The sequence below is a fragment of the Bos grunniens genome, chromosome 3, assembly GCF_055505025.1.
Source record: "Bos grunniens cultivar Pamir isolate PY7600 chromosome 3, Bosgru_T2T1.0, whole genome shotgun sequence".
Classification (NCBI taxonomy): Eukaryota; Metazoa; Chordata; class Mammalia; order Artiodactyla; family Bovidae; genus Bos; species Bos grunniens.
The window spans coordinates 19,236,896-19,255,748 of NC_141167.1; the positions used below are offsets into that span (position 1 = coordinate 19,236,896).

The 18,853-nt window shown below is 48.5% G+C and overlaps 1 protein-coding gene and 1 long non-coding RNA gene across 19 annotated transcripts in view; one reads left to right on the forward strand and one right to left on the reverse strand.

The window, feature by feature from the left end:
* Positions 1-18,853, forward strand: part of ST3GAL3 (ST3 beta-galactoside alpha-2,3-sialyltransferase 3) — a 215,468-nt gene that overhangs the window by 153,314 nt on the left and 43,301 nt on the right. The window lies entirely within an intron of this gene.
* On the reverse strand, positions 75-4,701 carry LOC147375173 (uncharacterized). The gene is made up of 2 exons (XR_015157823.1): positions 4,588-4,701; positions 75-2,762 (listed from the first exon to the last, which is right to left on the reverse strand). It is a non-coding gene; the product is annotated as an uncharacterized LOC147375173 (long non-coding RNA).

Below are 18,853 nucleotides of genomic sequence, written 5' to 3' on the forward strand. Positions count from 1 at the left end.
GGCAGATTCGTTATGGCTGAGCCACCAGGGAAGCCCATCCTATAGTAAACGTAATGATAATAACTACCACATCATTCATTCAACAAATCTTTATTGAGCAGCTCCTAAGCACCAGATACTCTCCTAGGTGCCAGAAGCTTCAGCATTATGTAAGACACTTAAAATCTCTCCTCTTGATGGCTTACACTCCATTGGCAGCCACAAACAGCCTGTGTGTGTAAAATATCACAGTTTTATGGCATCCACAGCTTTATCCAGCCACTGTACTAAATATTGTATGTTCATTGCCTATTTAATCTTTACAGTAGCCCTGTGGAGAAAATGTTGCTATGCCCACTTTACAGATGAAAAAACTATAACCTCCCCAAGGTCACAACAACACAGAGCCAGGAACCAAACCCATCAATTCCACCTTGTGTCCTGAGTTATGGCTCTGAACCGTGAACCTATAGGGGATTACAGATGCCTTTTGATTGGAGAATGTAAGTATCTTCAGTAGGTACTTCTGCAGTGAAATCCTTGGATGCTGGGCCTTTCTGGAAAGAGCAGAGTGCTCAGTAACTAAAGCTTCTCTGTGGAGTGTTCAAGGGCTGACAGTCCTGCCTGAGCTGGACAGACTACATGCCTGTCCTTGACCTGGACACCAGCTTGTAGCTGAAGGAACTACCATCTGTGTCCTGTTGGTTTCTCTGCCGTCAATTTTTTTTTTCCCATGTGTTCCTAAGTGACATTTGTTCTCATCTCTTCTGGGAACCAATCCATGATCTGCTTTTAAAGTAACTCCACTTCTGGGAATTGCCTGAGGGTCCAGTGGTGAGGACTCCATGCTTCCACTGCTGAGGCCAGGGGTTCAATCCCTAGTTGGGGAGCCAGCATCCCATAAGCCACATGGCTAAAAAGGGGAAAAAAATTTTTTTTATTAAAAAATAAAGTAGCTCCACTTCTGGTCTCAACCTACCCCTGCTTCCTGACCTTTCCAGGAACTCATGCCCTGTAGCTACACCCTCATCTCCTTCCTCTTTGCTCTATCTTCCAATCTTTATAGGTGGATCTGTAGTACACGGCTAGAGTTGTTTTCTTTGGAGAAATCTCTTGCTCTAGATGACTAAGGACCTATATACTTCTTGCACAGGTAAATGCTGCAGACCCACCCGGTGAGATTTTTTTCTGGTTATAAACTCATACATCATAGACAAAGTGCTAGGCCTCCATCTGCTCACCACTCCTGATGTTATCAGAACGTGTCTTTTCTCCTGCCCCAATTCAGGACCTGAGGAGCTAGGTCTCATCCCCTCTCAAACTCTCCTACCAAGAGTCCTTGGCAGAATGCCCCAGCAGGTATCTGTCAGTAGGGAGCCTATTAAGTGTCTTAGAATCAGAAGTGTGAGAACTGGTCTACAACAAAGACTTTTGAGAAACTGAAAATACAGTGTTAGAAAGGTCTGTAGCAATTAGAGTAAGTTTTTGTCATTTGTCATCTAACAATTTTAAAATGGGGCTTCTTATATTTTATATGTGTTTTCATTTTTATAGTGATTCATTTTTATTATATTTTATAAAAGGATCACTCTGTGACAGAATTGAAATTTGAAATGCAGCACAACAAAGTGAATCAGTTATACATATGCTCTGCTGCTGCTGCTGCTAAGTCGCTTCAGTCGTGTCCGACTCTGTGCGACCCCAGAGACGACAGCCCACCAGGCTCCCGCGTCCCTGGGATTCTCCAGGCAAGAACACGAGTGGGTTGCCATTTCCTTCTCCATATATATATGCAAATACCACAACTATACTCCAATAAAAATTTTAAAAACAAACAAAAACTGGTCCTTCTTCCCAGGTAGTTTGAGAAGCATGGACTATAGTGATAAGAGTACAGGCTTTGAAAGTGAATAGGACTGGTTGGCATAATCTCTCCAGACCTCCCTTTCTTCCCCTGTACCCACTGACCCCAGGATTAAGGGAAGCAGCACCTGGACACACACAGCCAGGTGTATGTGCTCTGGGAGAGGCGAGGACAGCGGGTCCTGAGTGGAGGCGCAGAGGAGGCCCCTAAGCACGGCTGGGCGATGACAGTTTGACCCGGAGGATTCGTGGGGCAGGGGATGCGTGGGCTATCCCCGGGAAGATGGGGCTTCAGAAGCAAGTCAGACACCCTGGTGGGAGCAGCTTTTCCCCTTGCAGTCCCAGCTCCAAGCTGTGCCTGAGAGCAGGAAGCCTTAGAAGTGCTTAGTAGCCCAGCGCCTGGTGAGAGCAGACCGGCAGGCTGCATTCTTGTGGTATTTGGAGATTGATCTTGTCAAGATTAGCAGCTTTGCTTTTCTTAGTTCAGGTACAAGATCCTCACTTGGGGAGCTCTGCTGCCTGTGAGGAGCAAAAGCGGGCGAAAGCACAGAACGTGATCCTGGCCACTCACTGTTCGAGGTTCCAGGACTGGAGCAGCCCAGACAGACCCTGGCTACTCAGCGGGAGGCGGGCCCGACTCTGAGCTCCACCCACACAAGTCCCGGGAGGGGCGGAGGGAGACGCTCTGCCCTGCAGCGTTGGGGAGCAGGCCGGCGGTGGTTTCAGCATCTTGTGGCTCTTCGGGCTCCATCTGCTCCCCCACGGTGACTGGCCTCCACGCATAGCTAGTGCTGGAGAGGAGAAGCAGGGCTGAAGCCTCACCGCTCCCAGGTAGAAGGAAGACTCCAGCTGATGCCTGCCTCCTGTCGTGTGAGCTTTCTGCCCCTATGCCATGCATGGAACCCAGGCTCAGGGCTGGGCTAGGGAGAGAAAGGAAATGATCCATATACACAGCTCAGAGGGAAGGTGGACAAGACTGTCCGGGGCTACATGGAGAGGGCTGGGTAACCTGGTCTCTACTCATGGGAGACCCTCGTGGGGGAAACACAAGCCTGTTTGCTGACAGCATCACAACCAGCAGGCCTGTTGACAGCTGACCTCATGACATCTCTGTGCCTCTCATGTTGGGACAGTCCCATCCTCCCTCCCCACGTTCCCAGAGCTTGGTACAGGGAAGTTTCCTGCAGCAACACAACTTGAAAACAGATGGTTGCAAAACACGGAAGAACACCTTGAACTCTGTTTCTCAGCCCCTCGAGAGTGTCTGGGCCAGGGGCCAGCTGCAGAGCTTGCCCCAGGAAGCACACCGCCAAATGGAGTGAGACCCCCAAATGGGGCAAGGCAGGTACAGGAGGCCTGGGCTCAGAAACCGGCTCTCTGGGGCTGGATGAGGGATGGTTCTGTGCCTATCATCCCCACTACCCGTGGTCCCCTGTGTCCAGGGGCAGTGTCATCTGTGGGGTTCTGGCCAGGGAAACGGCTGTCTCTACTTCATTCCCCATCTCCCCCACCACCCTCCTGCAAGCCCCAGGACCAGCAACAGGGATTCAGGCAGGACTTGATTCAGCTTGCCCCTAGGACCTTTTGAACCTTCTGTTAAGCGGCCGCCAGGACGACCATGTCTTTCTTTTCTTGCTCAGAGGCCGCTGCCCGCACAGGTCCCCTCCCCCCAGTGGGCTTGTCTCCACTCCCCCCACCACCCCCAGGGAGGATGCAGCGAGAGTGATCGCTGGTTCGATTAGGCTTGCTGAGCCCATGTGGGGAAGGAAGGCCTCGGGGGCAGTGACCTTTTATAAAAATGTGGTCAGCAGCTGCCTCTGGTGTAGCCCGCTCTTCCTGAGGCATGATGGAGAGCAGTGCCAGAGGCAGCAGGCTCAGCAGACCATGCCCTAGGCTGTGGGGAAAGACAGTTCGGCTGGGAGACTGGGGCCCTTGACCCAGCCTGGTCTCCAGCAGGCTCAACAAAGCCACTGACCCTCAAGGAGATTATAGGGAGAAAACAAAGGATTCAGGGGCTACAGGCTGGTGAGGTGTCTGTCCACACAGGCACAGCTGCATAGAGGGTAGGGGTGCAGGGGTGACCTGGAGAAGCGTTTGCCCAAGGGAGAAAGGAAGGACAGTCATCCTCTGCCCCGCCTCTGGATCCCCAGGACGACCTCTGCTGTGAGCAGCAGGTCTTGTCCTTGTCAGTTATTAGCCCCTTGCAGGCAGGGCTTGGGAGCTGGATGCAGAGGGGGCGGGGCAGGGACATGGGCTACAGGGCTAAAGCCACCATGTTCCCTCTAAAGCTGGAGCTTGCTCATTTTCTTCCCAGACTGTGATTAGGCCTACTTATTGGCTACCTTTCAGTCCTTTTCTGAGGGTTTTCCTGAATTTCAAGAAGTAGAGAAATTTGTAGCTGTGGCAGAAGTAGTCCAACCACACTGTGCTGCGAAAGTGGGGAAGGGCATGTTTGCTACCTGACTTCACCCCAGGTCAGTGATCCCTTGAGTTTGGGGCCTTGCCAGTAGTACCCATGCCGGGACCACAGCATCTCATTCCTGCTATCTTAGCAAAGACCAAATGGGGCCAGGGCTCACCTTCCTCAGTTGGGGCAAATGAAAAGAGCCTGGATCTTGGAGGCAAACGAACTCAGGTTTGAGTCCCAGCTTCACCACTTAACTAGCCGTGGGACCTTGGACAAGGTCCTCTAGGCCTGCCCAGGTTCAACTTCCTCACCTGTCAAGTGGGAATAACAGCCCCTACCTTGTGGGCAGTCAGGAGAATGCCACGAGACGTGTGGTTCTGGCCGTCAGTGAATGCACAGCAGTGGCAATACTTGTTGCATTCTGTCCTTACGCTTGACTGCCACCACTCCCATCAGGACCTTCCGGTGACGTGTCTTGGCTGGGAGCTGTCTGGAGTTGTACAGACTGTGCGTACAAACGCAGGTGATTGGCATCTGTTGATACAGAAATGCCTCCACATATCAGGAAGTGTGGTTTTTGGCAATCTCAGCCACACAGGATGCAACTGATAACCTGTAATTTAGTGAAGAAAAAAAAAAAAGGAAAAGAAAGAAAGGGGAAAAAAGAGAAGAAAAAGTCTTCTGAACCCCTGATGGAGTTATCAGAGCACCCGGGAACTGATGCTGGCTGGTGCCCTAACCCCTGGGGAGCCCTGCCCTACAAACCATGGTCTTTTATACCTTTGTCTGTGCATATACTGTTCCCCCCAGACTGGCATGCCCTCGCCCTGATTCCCTGCCTTGAGGACACTGCCTCGATGACAACAGGCAGCTCGAACGTCACAGAGCACAGCATCTCTTGTGTGCGTCTAGGGGTCCCTCCTCACATTCTCCACCTGTCAAACTTCAGCACAGATGGCGCTTCCCCTGCGAGGCTTTCCCTACATGCACGGGCAGAGGTCGGCTCGGGGCTCCCACAGCTCCCTTTGTGCCTCTCTGTCACCCTCACACAGAGCACATAGTTCCCCCCCAGGTCCTCTAGTTTTCACCTTTAATGCAGCCTGTGTGGCTCATAACTGAGAGTGAGCAGGCGACAGCTCCCATGCCCTTGCCTTTGTCTATGAGCGCGGTTGTCACGGCAGGCTTTGGCTTGGAGTGGGGTCCTGCTGACCTTCTTTTGCCACGTGCACGCACACCATGCCCCCCACCCTGACCCAGTGCTCTTTGCTTCCTTGCAGCAGCCACACTACCAGCATCAGCAGTGAGAAAGGTCTAATAAATGTATTCAAGGACATATTAAATTCTAGATAATTCTCCCCTCTAAACACTGAATTTGATGGGCTCCCCGAATAAGCACAAATAACTGGGAATTGCATGTCTGTTGGTTCACTTATTTAATGCATTTTTTGTTCAGTGTCTGTGTTGGACACCGGGGAACTGGGTTTGAAAATACAGGCATGGTGCCAGATCACCATCTGGGGGACCTTCAATGCAGCTGTATCTCAGGGCTCCGGTGACATTCAAGCCAGGTTGAAAGGCAAGAGACAATGGAGAGCCCTCTCCACCACCTCCTGTGCTGGCCCAGCTCTGGCTACACAGTAGGTGTCTTGGGTGAACATCCCACTTAGCTCTGTGGGCTGTGGCAGGGCTGAGAGACTGACAGCTTTGTAGCCTCAGAAAAACGGGCTTGTGAATGGCTCTCATGGAGCAGAGTTGTAACGAAATAGAAACGACATCTGAAAAGACTTTTGAGCCAGTCTTCTTGGCATGTTCACCCAAATCAAGCCCAAACAAAAGGCTGTTGATGCTGTGTCTTCCACACAAGTCACGAAAAGCTTCAGACTGAGAGTGAGCTGTTTCTGTTTCTGCAGTCCAGAGACGATAAAGAATGAACACTGGCCCGGAGAAGTTGTCCCCTAGAATTGCACTTGTCTGTGCAGCATGTGATCTTAATCCCCCAGCCCCATGCAGAGGCTCCAGTGTGGCGAGAGTGCCCTCAGGGCCAGGGAGCAGGGCTCCCACATCTTCCACTTCTGAGGGGCCAGGACCAGACCCTACAGATCCCCATCTGGACACTTCCTTCCCCCTGGTGACTGCTTGCCTGGCGCCTCACTGCCTGGGGACCCAAGGCAGATTCTGCCCCTTCCCCAGCCCCTAAGCACCCTATCTCTGCCAAGCCTTATGCAGAGCTTTGGGAGACAGTGATCAGTAAGAAACAGTGCATGAGAGAGACAGGACAATGTGGTGACCACAGGGACAGAGCAAACCAAGGAGCTGTGCACACCCAGATGAGGGGCAGCTATACTGACTAAGCAAGCAGGAAGGGCTTCCTAGAGGAGATGCCCCCTGTGCTGACAGTTGGAGGACAATTAGAAACTGACCAGGCAGAGTCTGGGAAAGGCACTCACACTAAGGAAGGCGATGCATTGTCAAGTAATCTGGGCTGTCCAGGGTACAGGTCCTGGTGGGAAGAGGCCTTGAATGCCACGCCAAGGAGTCTGCCCTTATGAGGTCAGCAAAGGTTTTGAGTGGGGGACAGTATCAAGTCTGTGCTCTAGAAAGATCATTACATTGAATGGGGGAAAGGATTAGAGGAGGTGGGACTGAGGAGGGAGCCCCTTGGGAGGCAGTGATGAGCACAGGATGGATTGGTGAGATGCTGGGAAGAGAAGTGACCTTAGGTGGCTGGAGGCAGGGTGGCAGGAAGGAGTAGAGATGACCCCCACATTCTGATTTGGGGAGCAGGGGAGATGGTGGCCCTACTGTCTAAAGTAGAGACCACAAGGGAAGGGCAAGTTTGGGAGCAGCTGTTGAACTCATTTGGGGAAATACTGACCTTGAGGCTTCTACGAATCATCAGATACAAATGTGAAACACCAGGGTCCTTCTAGTTTTTCTCCACCCCTCCCCCCATTTCTTTCTATTATAAACAACATTGCTGTGAACAGTATTCTTATACAAATATGTTTTTAGACAGTTCCTTGACAATTTCAGTATGTTTTGGACACAACGAAAGAATTTTATATATCTATATATATTGCACAGATTCATTGTTTGCCTAAACTTCCTTCCCACTCCTTCCCTCATTATTTATCTTACAAGCATTTTCATATCTTGGATGCCCTACTGGGTACTAAGAATGCAGAGTCATGCATAAACCCTACCCTAGAGCTCCAGTCTCGAGGGGGGAGTCAGACATGAGCACAAAATGTAATATAGCGTTGATGCTGTGGTAGATGAAAATATAGGATGCTGTGAACATGCAGAAAAGAGACACCAAATTAAATTAGAAATGTCAGAGGCCCTTTTTTCCCCCTAACTTCTGGGTTCACTCCTCTTCACTGTTATTATTCACGGTACCCCTTGACCTTCATTCTAATAATTTACTTCTAGCATTTAAAAGCCATAGAAAGTCCTCTCGTTGGCGAGTGGTGACTCACCATCATTCTGTTGAAGAATTTTCTTTCTTTTTTTGTTTTTGTTTTGTATTTGGCAGAGGTGGGTACTGTAAGTGTCAGCAGTTGAAATGGATCATGTCAGTAGTTTCTCAAAATATGTGGCCTGTGGGCCTGAAAGGTTCATGGACCCCTCAAGGCTGTGTCCAACCAGAACCCAAAGAGCTGTGCCTTTTCCTGTCTCCTGATCTCTTCTGGAATCATTCTTTGTTTTCTCGCTACCCCTCCCTATTTTCTCAGCACTACCTGTTCTCAGAGACATCCAGGTAAGGACATGTTACGGTCCCCCCTTCAGCAGCTTGGGCAAAATACCTCAGAAGTTCCTTTCCCTCCCCCAGCGTAAGCCCGCAGCACTGGGAGGGTGTGTAACAGAATGCCTGGAGAAGCCATCTTTTTTGGGTGAAGTGATAGAAGAAGAATTTTTGCAGGAAGTGATATTTTATCCAAGTCTTAAAGATTGTTTAGGAATTAGGCAATTGAAAAACAATAGGTCAAGTGTTCTAGACAGAGGGGCAGCATAAACTCAGAGCGTGAGCCACCCAGGGATATTCAGAGAACTGCAAGTGATGTGGCATGTTCGGGGCACGGTGTTACGTCCTAGGATACTGAAAGACAAGATGTCATCCAGGGCAGGGTCCGGGGAGACCTTACAAGTCATTCTAAAAGGATTGTGATGCTGTCCTGTGAGACGATGTGGGGATATCATTGACATGTTTTAGACAAGAGAGAAGAGTATGCCTTGATCCAGTTTGCTACTTGGAAAGGTTTCTCTAACCTAGTATGGAAGACGGACTGGAGGAGGGAACATAGAGATGAGTTAGGAGACTGCTGCAGTGCCTGCTGAAGGCAATGCCGGGGATGGAGATTAGCGGCTCTTTGAGGAACACTTAGGAAATAGAATCAAACTATCCCTCCTCTTCTCCCGGAACATCTTGTGTGACTTTTCTCCCAACACCACCACTTCTGATCATGGCGCTGTAATTAGTCTCTCCCTCCAGGACAGGAGCATAGCATTCCTCTTTGTGGCCAACCCAAGCACCTAACTAGCACCTGGCACTGATCAGGTGCTCAGTAAGTGCTTATTATGCCTCCTGAATTCATTTGATGATTAATTGAGTGTGAATGGCTGGGGAGAGGGAAGTATCTGGAATGACTCCCAAGTTTCTGGCTTCAAAAACAGGAAAAGTTGGAATGCTATTCATTGAGATAGGGAATCTGAGAAGACGGGCAGTTGTTTCTCATTTTCCAATTCTGGCTTTTGTTAAGAGAAGATGAAAGGGCAGAGATCACAAATCTGGTTGTGGACATAATGAGATGCCTCCAGGACACTTAAGGAAAGATGTAATCAGTTACGTGTATGAGTCTGGAGTCCAGGAAAAGCGGTCAGAGCCAGAGATGACGCAATGGGAATCTCAGCATGTAGATGGAGTTTGGGCTGTAGATGAGGTTGTACGGGGAAAGTGTGTAGACTGGGTCCCAAACCTGCAGCTTACAAGATAAAGTTGACATGCTTTGTGTGGCCGGCACGTGCACGAGTGCTAAGTTGCTTCAGTCATGTCTGATTCTTTGCAACCCCATGGACTGTAGCCTGCCAGGTTCCTCTGTCCATGGCATTCTCCATTCAAGAACACTGGAGTGAGTTGCCATGCCCTCCTCCAGGGAATCTTCCTGACCCAGATTCAAACCTTTATCTCTTATGCCTCCTGCATTGGCAGGTGGGTTCTTTACCACTGGCGCCATCTGGGAGCCATGTGGCCAGCACAGTGTTTTCAAATAGTGTGAATTCTTTTAGGCAATCTGTCCTCTCTACTTGCCATGACCTAGTCCTTCTTGTGGAGAAGGCGATGGCACCCCACTCCAGTACTCTTGCCTGGAAAATCCCATGGATGGAGGAGCCTGGTGGGCTGCAGTCCATGCAGTGGCGAAGAGTCAGACATGGCTGAGCGACTTCACTTTCACTTTTCACTTTCATGCATTGGAGAAGGAAATGGCAACCCACTCCAGTGTTCTTGCCTGGAGAATCCCAGGGATGGGGGAGCCTGGTGGGCTGCCGTCTCTGGGGTCGCACAGAGTCGGATATGACTGAAGCGACTTAGCAGCAGCAGCAGCAGCCCTTCTTGTCTTACATCTGGCCCAATTAACATATTTGTAGTACCTTCTTGGCTCTGGAAGACATTTGAGCTTATAATTTTGGAGGGAGAAGAGAACCCAAGGACACAACTCTGAGCAGTATCAACTTATAAGGGATGAATAGGAAGGAGACCTAATGAAGGAGAATGGGAAAGAATGGCCAGAGAAATTGGAGGAAATCTTCAGAATAATATTTCCTTCTCTTGAAAATTATGGGAAGCAAAGTGTAATAAGGGCTTCCCAGGTGGTGCTAGTGGGAAAGAATCTGCCTGCCAATGCAGGAGATGCAAGAGATGTGGGTTCAATCCCTGGGTTGGGAAGATCCTCTGGAGGAGGAAGTGGCAACCCACTCCAGTATTCTTGCCTGGAGAATCCCCATGGACAGAGGAGCCTGGCGGGCTACAGTCCAGAAGTCGCCAAGAGTCGGATACAACTAAGCACACACACACACACACACACTCACACACACACACAAAGTGTAATAAAGTCTAAAATGCGGATTTCATTTGATCCAGCAATTTTTCTTCTCAGTATTTAACATAAGGAAATAATCATATCTGCGGACACAAGTTTTTGTAATGTGATGCTTGTTGCAGCATGTTCATCATAGCAGAAAATCGGAGACAACATAAATGCCTCTTAGCTGTGCATAATTAAGTAAATATAGTATGTCCACGTGATGAAATAATATGTGATCATAAAAAATGATGTCAGATTTTATTTCCTGACACAATCCCACAACCTACCATTGGATTTTTCAAAAGCAAGTTATGGAACAGTCCATATTAGAGCATTCCATTTACGTTAAGTGTCTAGTTATAGAAGGAAATGTCTGGAAGCCTTCACACACAAATCACAAGAATCTCCCAACAGCTAAATCCAATAGACCTTTCTCTGGCCTTTGTGGTTTTTGACATTGTTAACCTTTCTTGGTTTCTGCTCCTTGTCGTCATTCCCTGACCTTTGTCCCATAGGCTGGCAATCAAGACCGAAAAATGGCAGACTCAATCCTGGGAGAACCCTTTGAAACTGGCAGCCTGTTTATATAGTAGAGCACACCCAAAACAGAGCACTTACTGGGCAATTCTCTGGAAACGAGCCATCGAGGACAGTATTTCCCTGGTTCTTGCGTCTACAAAACCCTTCTCGAACACAACCCTTCCCAGGGTCTCTGGGTCTAAATTTCCTCTCCTTACCCACCTCCCCCACCCACTAGCAAAATCGCCTGGTTATCCCCTCTCCCACGCCTTCTGTTCAATCAAGGGGTTATTTTTAACAGTGTTGTGTATACCATGCTTCCATCCTGGCAAAACACCAGAACTTTGGGACAGATACTGAGATGGAAATAGTCTCCCACAACCTCCCCCCTTTCTAAAGTTTTTCCTTTTAAAGAGAGAAAATAAGTTATCTAAACTGTAGAGAGCTCTACCAAGAAAGTCCCTGGACACTAGCTTGGAGCGACTGAACTTACAGCCCTGAGGTTACACTGAAGGCTGGACCTGCTGCCACTGTGAGCCTAACTTCAGCCCAGGGCAGCCCAAGGAGGGGGCAGGGGACCAGGGCGTGCCGGGAGAGGCGGTTCCTGCCACTTTTCTGAACTTGGTGGGTCGAGAGCCCCTGTCTTAGAATAATGAAGATGTCCTAGTCCACCCCCCATCCCCAATAGCCAGAGGCTCTTATATTCCAGAAGCCACCCATCCACTTCAAGAAGGTCAACGACTAGAGGGTTTTAATTAAAAAAAAAAAAAAAAGCAGTAATATGGTAATATGCCTTTCTGCAGCTTCCACTTATGATTCTGGTTCTACCCACCAGAGCCACACAGAACAAGACTAATCCCTCTTCTCTGTCAGATGGTTGGACTTGAAGCTGATGATTGTTTACCTTCAAGTTCCCTCTAGTCAGACGTCTCTGCTCTCTCGAGGTATGATGAAGCCCCTCCCTACCACGGTGGGTTTCTTCTCAGGGTCAGTCCCGTCTTATTACTGTTCCCTGTAGAAGGCATCCAGGATGGAGCTTACACTTGCTCTGCAGTGACCTGCCAGGAAGAAAGGATGCAGGGTAAGCACCTCCCCATTTACAGTGCTTCTCACAGTGACACCGCAGAGACGCTGCCTTAGTGGTCTTGTCACCTTGACCATAAGTCTGTTCTCGACGTGCTTCTGCCGAGCACCCCTCCCCTTCCTACTCAGCATGTGTGATGGAATTTATGGACCCAAACCAGGTCTGGTCATGGAGCTATCTGGAACCTGTGGGATCTTCCTTGGACCTTCAACATAAGCTGTTTCTTTCGTTTCTCTTTGTTTTCCATAGACTTGATGACTAAGCCATTCTATCCCAGAACAGATTCTTCCACCGACCTGGTAGGTATGAGTGGAAGTGTCTACCGGCTACCAAACTCTTGAGTTTTCCTGCCATCCAGCCCACGTTGCCATCCATTTCTCACAGTTTGCTGTATCCGTAGGAGAGGGCCCTTGCCACATGTCCTTCTGGGACCTGTCCCCATCCGTTTGTGGTATCTGAGAGCTCCACTCACAGGACTCACATAGAATCTTAGAAGGAGCACAGACTTTGAAATCAGAAACCTCAGATTTTAGACCTGGTTCAGCACTTTCTCGCCTTGGACAAATTAAACTCTTTGAATCTCACTTTCTTCATCTGTAAATTAGGGGAAATGTAGTCCTTGCTTATTTAAAATTTCTTTTGTTAGGATGAAAGGATTATAGCCTAGTGAAAAACAGTAGGTAGGATAATTATTTCATAAACATTTAAGGAAAACTTTCTAGTACGTAAGCCCTGTGAGTGACACAAATAGGGATCACACGAGCCCTGCTGATTTTGACCCGGCAGGAGGTTTGGATATGCCATAGCACATGGCAATTCCAGGCCCTGCCAGGGGCAAGGGAGCTAGAACCTGGGGGGGCAAGGGATGTCAGGGCTCAGGGATGAGGCAGAGTCTGGGCTTCCCAGGAGAGTCTGAAATCAAGCTGGGCACAGTCGGCCTTTGCTAGCCCAGTCTGGTGTCAGGACACATGTTGAGAAGAAGAGGCTCGAAACTTGCGGAGGCAAGTCAGGAATGGGAGCTCAGAGACTGGAACTGGCACTGGAGAAGTCCCCGGCAAGAGCTGTGTCTCTGCAGGGGTTGGGGTGACAGCCAGCTGACATCAAGCTGAATCATGAGGCGAGGATATGTGGTCACTGCGCGGAGGCCGCACCCAGGAGACCGTGCCTGTAACGGAGTTGAAGTTGGGGCGGGTGTGGTCGGGAGGGTGAAGTGGGTGTGTGGATCACCAGTGGAAGGATCCTGTACACAGAGAGGAAAGTAGAAACTTGGGGGAGAAGGATGGGATAGATGACGCAACCAGGCACTGAGGGGAGGGGTGGGCCTCTGCTCTCAGAGGGAGACTCATATTCTACAGCAGGGCAGAGTGGTAGGAACATGGATGGGCTTGTAATTGCGGTATAAAGGTGAAGGAATTCTCCCTTCCAGTGGTTTTTATTTTCTCCTGTAGAAGGCACCCAGGATGGAGCTCACACTTGCTCAGGGGTGACCTGCCAGGCAGAAAGGATGCAGGATAAGCACTCCCCATTTCCCGTGCCTCTCACAGTGACACCCCAGAGACTACCTTAGTGGTCTTGTCATCTTGATCATTGTCTGCTCGAGATGTGCTTCTTCCAAGTCCCCTCCCCTTCCTACTCGGCATGTATAGTGGAATTTATGGACCCAATCAGAATAGAAGCAGGAGATGGGGCCATGCGCTGGACAGGAAGGCAGGGTGCTGGGAGAGAAGGTTGAGAAGAGTGGAGAACATTCGGAAGGCCCCCGTGGAGAATGGAAGAGACTGCTTACTAGGGCAGCCAGAAGCCATCCAGCAGCAGAGCAGGCCAGGCGGGTGGCCATGACCCTGTGGTGGCACCAGCAGACTGAGTCGTCCAAATTCGGGGCTAGGATTCTAGAAGGAGCAACCCCAGCCCAGAAATCTTGACCCCATTTGACTGTGCTTCCTCAGGGACTCATCTGTAGGAAATAGCTCCTGTTCCTAAAGTGAGGAGAAAGTGCTGGGAGCTGGGGTAGGGACAGGGCTCAGGCCATCCCTGAAGAGAGCAGTCACGGCCGGAATGGACTGTGCCAGGCGAGCACCTGACCGAGCATGGTTAGTTCCTAGGACCCACCCTGCGTGTGGACACAGCAGCAGTTTCTGGTGGACAAAGTGCTCTAGTCCTCCTGGGATGTGGTTGCCAGAGTCTTGGCAGGTCATACACTGGAGCATGGAGGGGCCCGGGGGAGCCAGGTAGTAAAGTCTGGAGAAGGAGGCTAGGGAGACAGCCCAAGCGTGCTATTGAATAAACCTGTGAGGCTGGACTGTTAGCCCAGGGGCAAGGGCTGTCAGGCTGTATTTGGGGTAAGTATGAGTGGCTAGGATGAGGTATGAAAGCTGACCTTGATACAAAGATGTGATCTGAGGACAGGACTTCTGAATGCTTTCCTCAGTCATTCTGCAGGCTTCAGCTTCCTGACTTAAAGCAGGGTGTCTCACATCTAACTACAGAAACCAGCATCAGGAGAAGGGCTGAGGGAGTCCGGGGGGGCTGTTGGTGGCTACTGGTAGGGCTGCTACTGCCATCAACCCGGCCTCTGACCTGGCACACCCTGGGGTATCAGTTTTGGCTGATACCAAAACTGGGAGGGAAGTAGGGGGTGAAGGAAACACAGTTATTGAGCAACTGGTGTGCTGGGAACTTGGCATGCCTATGTGACTTCATCTGTGATGCTGCATCTTTTCAGTCCCGTTTTACATTCATTCATTCAACAAATGTTTATTGACCTGCTAAGTGTTAGATGCTGCTGTCAGTGCAGGAGATACAGTAGTGAGCAAAACAGGCAAACCTTCCTGCCTTCACAGAGCCCATATTCTAATGGGGAAGCAGGCCAACAATGCCAGATGTATGAGAAAAATGTATAGTATGTTAGACTGGGCTTCCCAGGTGGCGCTAGTAGTAAAGGACCTAACTGCCAGTGCAGGAGGCACAAGAGACGTGGGCTGAATCCCAGGATGGGGAAGATCCCCTGGAGGAGGGTATGGCAACCCACTCCAGTATTCTTGCCTAGAGAATCCCACGGACAGAGAAGCCTAGCAGGCTACAGTCCATGGGGGTCACAAAGAGTCAGACATGACTAAAGTGACTTAGCACATAGCACATAGAGTTGGACTATAAAGAAAGCTGAGCACAGAAAAATTGATGCTTTTGAACTGTGGTGTTGGAGAAGACTCTTGAGAGTCCCTTGGACTGCAAGGAGATCCAACCAGTCCATCCTAAAGGAGATCAGTCCTGGGTGTTCACTGGAAGGACTGATGTTGAAGCTGAAACTCCAATACTTTGGCTATGAAGAGCTGACTCATTTGAAAAGACCCTGATGCTGTGAGGGCAGAAGAAGGGGGTGAGAGGATGAGATGGCTGGATGGCATCCCTGACTCAATGGACATGAGTTTGGGTGAACTCCGGGAGTCGGTGATGGACAGGGAGGCCTGGCGTGCTGTGTGGGGTCGCAAAGAGTCTGACACGACGGAGCAACTGAACTGAACTGAGTATATTAGATAGTGAGAAATAGAGCGAGAGTAGACAGGGTGACTGAGAATGGTGACATTTAAGTGACAACCTCGGAGAAGTTCAGGAGGGGCTGTGCTAGTTATCTGAGGGAAGAGCCTTCCAGGAAGAAGAAACAGACAGTACAAAAGCACTGAGGTGGGATCCAAAACCAGGAAAGAGGCCTATGTTGCTGGAGTGGGAAATAATAGGAGCTGAAGTCAGAACTTTAAGAGAAGGCTGCAACATGGGGACACTGGAGGTCATTCTAAGGATGGAGGCTCCTGAGCAGGGAGTAACTTAGGTTTTAGAGGAACACTTGGGCTGCCTGGATGAGATAAGACTGTCGTGAGGCAGGGAGGCCAATTAGGAGGCTGTTGTAATGATTGATGAGAGAGACACTGGTGACTCGGTCATGGTGGACACAGTGGTGGTGGTCAGAAATTGTCATGTTCAGGATGTGTTCTGGAAGAACTGACAGGTTTGCTGACAGTGCAGATGTGGGTATGAAAGAGAGAGAAGAATCTAAGCTGGCTTCAGGCATTTTGCCTGAGCAACTGGAAGAATGAAGGTGCCACTTAGCAAGATGGGGAAATGATTGCAAGAAGAGCAGGTTTCAGGGGGAGTATCAGGAACTCAAGTTTAAACATGCAAAGCATGAGATGCCTCTTAAACATCCAGATGGAGATATCGAAAAGTCTGGCATTCATGGGAGGAAAGGAGGCAGGCTGTGAAAATGGAAGAGGCGGTCACATAAGTGAATGTAGAAGGAGAAGCAAGGACTGAGCCCTTGGGCACAGCAACCTGTAGTGATGATGGAGACGAGGAAGAAACTGCAAAGAAGGCATGCGTGGAATGATAGCAGGAGAACCTGGACAGTGTGGTGTTCTGGAAGCCAAATTAGGCAAGTATTTCAAGAGGAGTAATAAACTATATAATATATTGCTGGGCGGTAGGGCAATTGTATAAATTGTTGTCTAAACTAGGACACTTTAGAGAATGAAAATGGGTATTATTAATAGTTACTCCAGGATAATCCCATGGACGGAGGAACCTGGTGGGCTACAGTCCATGGGGTCACTAGAGTCGGACACGACTGAGCGATTTCACTTTCACTTTTCACTTTCATGCATTGGAGAAGGAAATGGCAACCCACTCCAGTGTTCTTGCCTGGAGAATCCCAGGGACGGGGAAGCCTGGTGGGCTGCTGTCTCTGGGGTCGCACAGAGTCGGACATGACTGAAGCCACTTAGCAGCAGCAGCAGCAGCAGGATAACATATATAACCAAGATGGCTCCAGGCAAATCAGAATATTGTATGGTCATTATATGAGAACTGACCATTAGGTTTAGCATCATGAAAGTAATTGGTGACCTTAAATGATCAGTGTGGAGAATGGATTCAAGAGAAATGAGAGGAGAGAGATCAGAAATGTTGAGTGTAAAGTTCAGTCAGAAAGAGAAAGATAAATACCATATGACATCACTTACATGTGGAATCTAAAATAAGGCACGAATGAACTTATATACAAAACAGAAACAGACTCACAGACAGACAGAGCAGACGTGTGGTTGCCAAGGGGGAGGTGGGTGGAGGAAAGAAGGACTGGGCGTTTGGGATTAGCAGATGCAAACTGTTACATTTAGAATGGATAAACAGCAAGGTTCTACTGTATAGCACCGGGGAAAAATTCAGTTTGCATGTGCTCAGTCGTGTCAGACTCTTTGCGACCCCATGGATTGTAGCCCACTAGGCTCCTCTGTCCATGGGATTTTCCAGGCAAGAATACTGGAGTGAGTTGCCATTTCCTTCTCCAGGGGATCTTCCCCACCTAGGGATCGAACCTGCATCTCCTACATTGGCAGGCGGAATTTTTTACCACTGAGTCTAAATTCTTCTTTAGGTTACTCAGTTTCAATGCTGTTACCAGAAAAGCTGCATTCCATTTCTCATCTCCTTGCTCTGTGTCTGTTCCTTGCTGTTGAATACTTTAAAAACAGCATCTGCTAATGGAGAAGGATTCATTTCAAATATACCATCTAATTTCTGTAATTTTTTAATCTCTGGGGCGGCTTTGCCTGATGCAGGTCATATTCATCGTCTTTACATTCTCAGGGCCCCAGAGGCTATTTCTGTGCAGCACTTATAAACTTGATAAATCCTGTCTAGAAACTCTGATGGGTCCTCAGTTGATTTTTATCTCCTGAATTTCGTTCATGTCTTTTGTCTGGGTACCCCACTGGGTTTTCTCTCAGACCTCCACATCAAGAGGTGATAGTCCTCTGACTCCTTTTTATCCTGGTGCAGTAGCATAAATACTGTACATATAGTATCACATCTCTTTTCCCTATTCTTTTGCAAAAACACTTATCCTGTGATAAACCATAATGGAAAAGAATATTTTAAAATGTACATAGGTGGATAACTGAATCACTTTGCTGTACAGTAGAGATTGGCACAACATTAAATAGTAAATCAACTATACTTCAATAAATTTTTAAAAAAAAGAAAGAAAGAAATGAGGAGTATAGATAGTTCCTTCTCAAAGTATGTTTTGGTAGAGAAATGTGTGATAACTAAATCCGGGTGGTCATTGTACTGTTCTTTCAACTTTTCTGTATACTTGAACTTTTTGTTTGTTTTATATTCCACACATAAGTGAGATCATATGGTATTTGTCTTTCTCTGCCTGACTTATCTTACTTAGCGTAGTGCCCTCAAGATCTATTCATGTTGTTACAAATGGCAAGACTTAATTTTTTAATGGCTGAATAATATTCCAGTGTGTGTGTGTGTGTGTGTGTGACATTTTCTTTATCCATTCATCCATTGATGGACACTTAGATTATTTCCATATCTATCACTCGAATTTAAGGTGAGATGAGCCAGCATGCATTTTCCTCTGACCAGCTACTTTCATCTGCACAGGTCCAAGTCCAGAGTAGGTAGGATGTGGGATTTAACAGGAGTTGTGTTTTAGCTGAATGAAGGAGGAGCAAAGAAATTGAGGATATATACAGGGAGGTGGTTGATTTGGAATGTAAGCTGGGTGAGAACAGCAGTAAGGACATAAGGAGGTGAAGGACAGTGAAAAGATGGTAGAACTAGTGGCTTGTAGATCCTAGTGTGTTGAAGGATTGTTGGAGTTTTGCTAGAAGAGCAGGTGAGCTATAGTTATACAGATAGGTAGGGATAGTTGGAGACTGAGAGTTTGAGACTGAGATTAGAAAGGGCTTTAGTAATGGCTTGGTCTAGGATATAGTATATATAGGAATAAATAGCTGAGGTAGGGTAGAGAGTAAGATCACTGAGGGAGGAGAAGGCAAAGTAGGTCTGCCTTGAAATTTACCAGTTTAGATTTAGAAGGAAGCTCATCTCTCCTATTTCCTGCTTTTT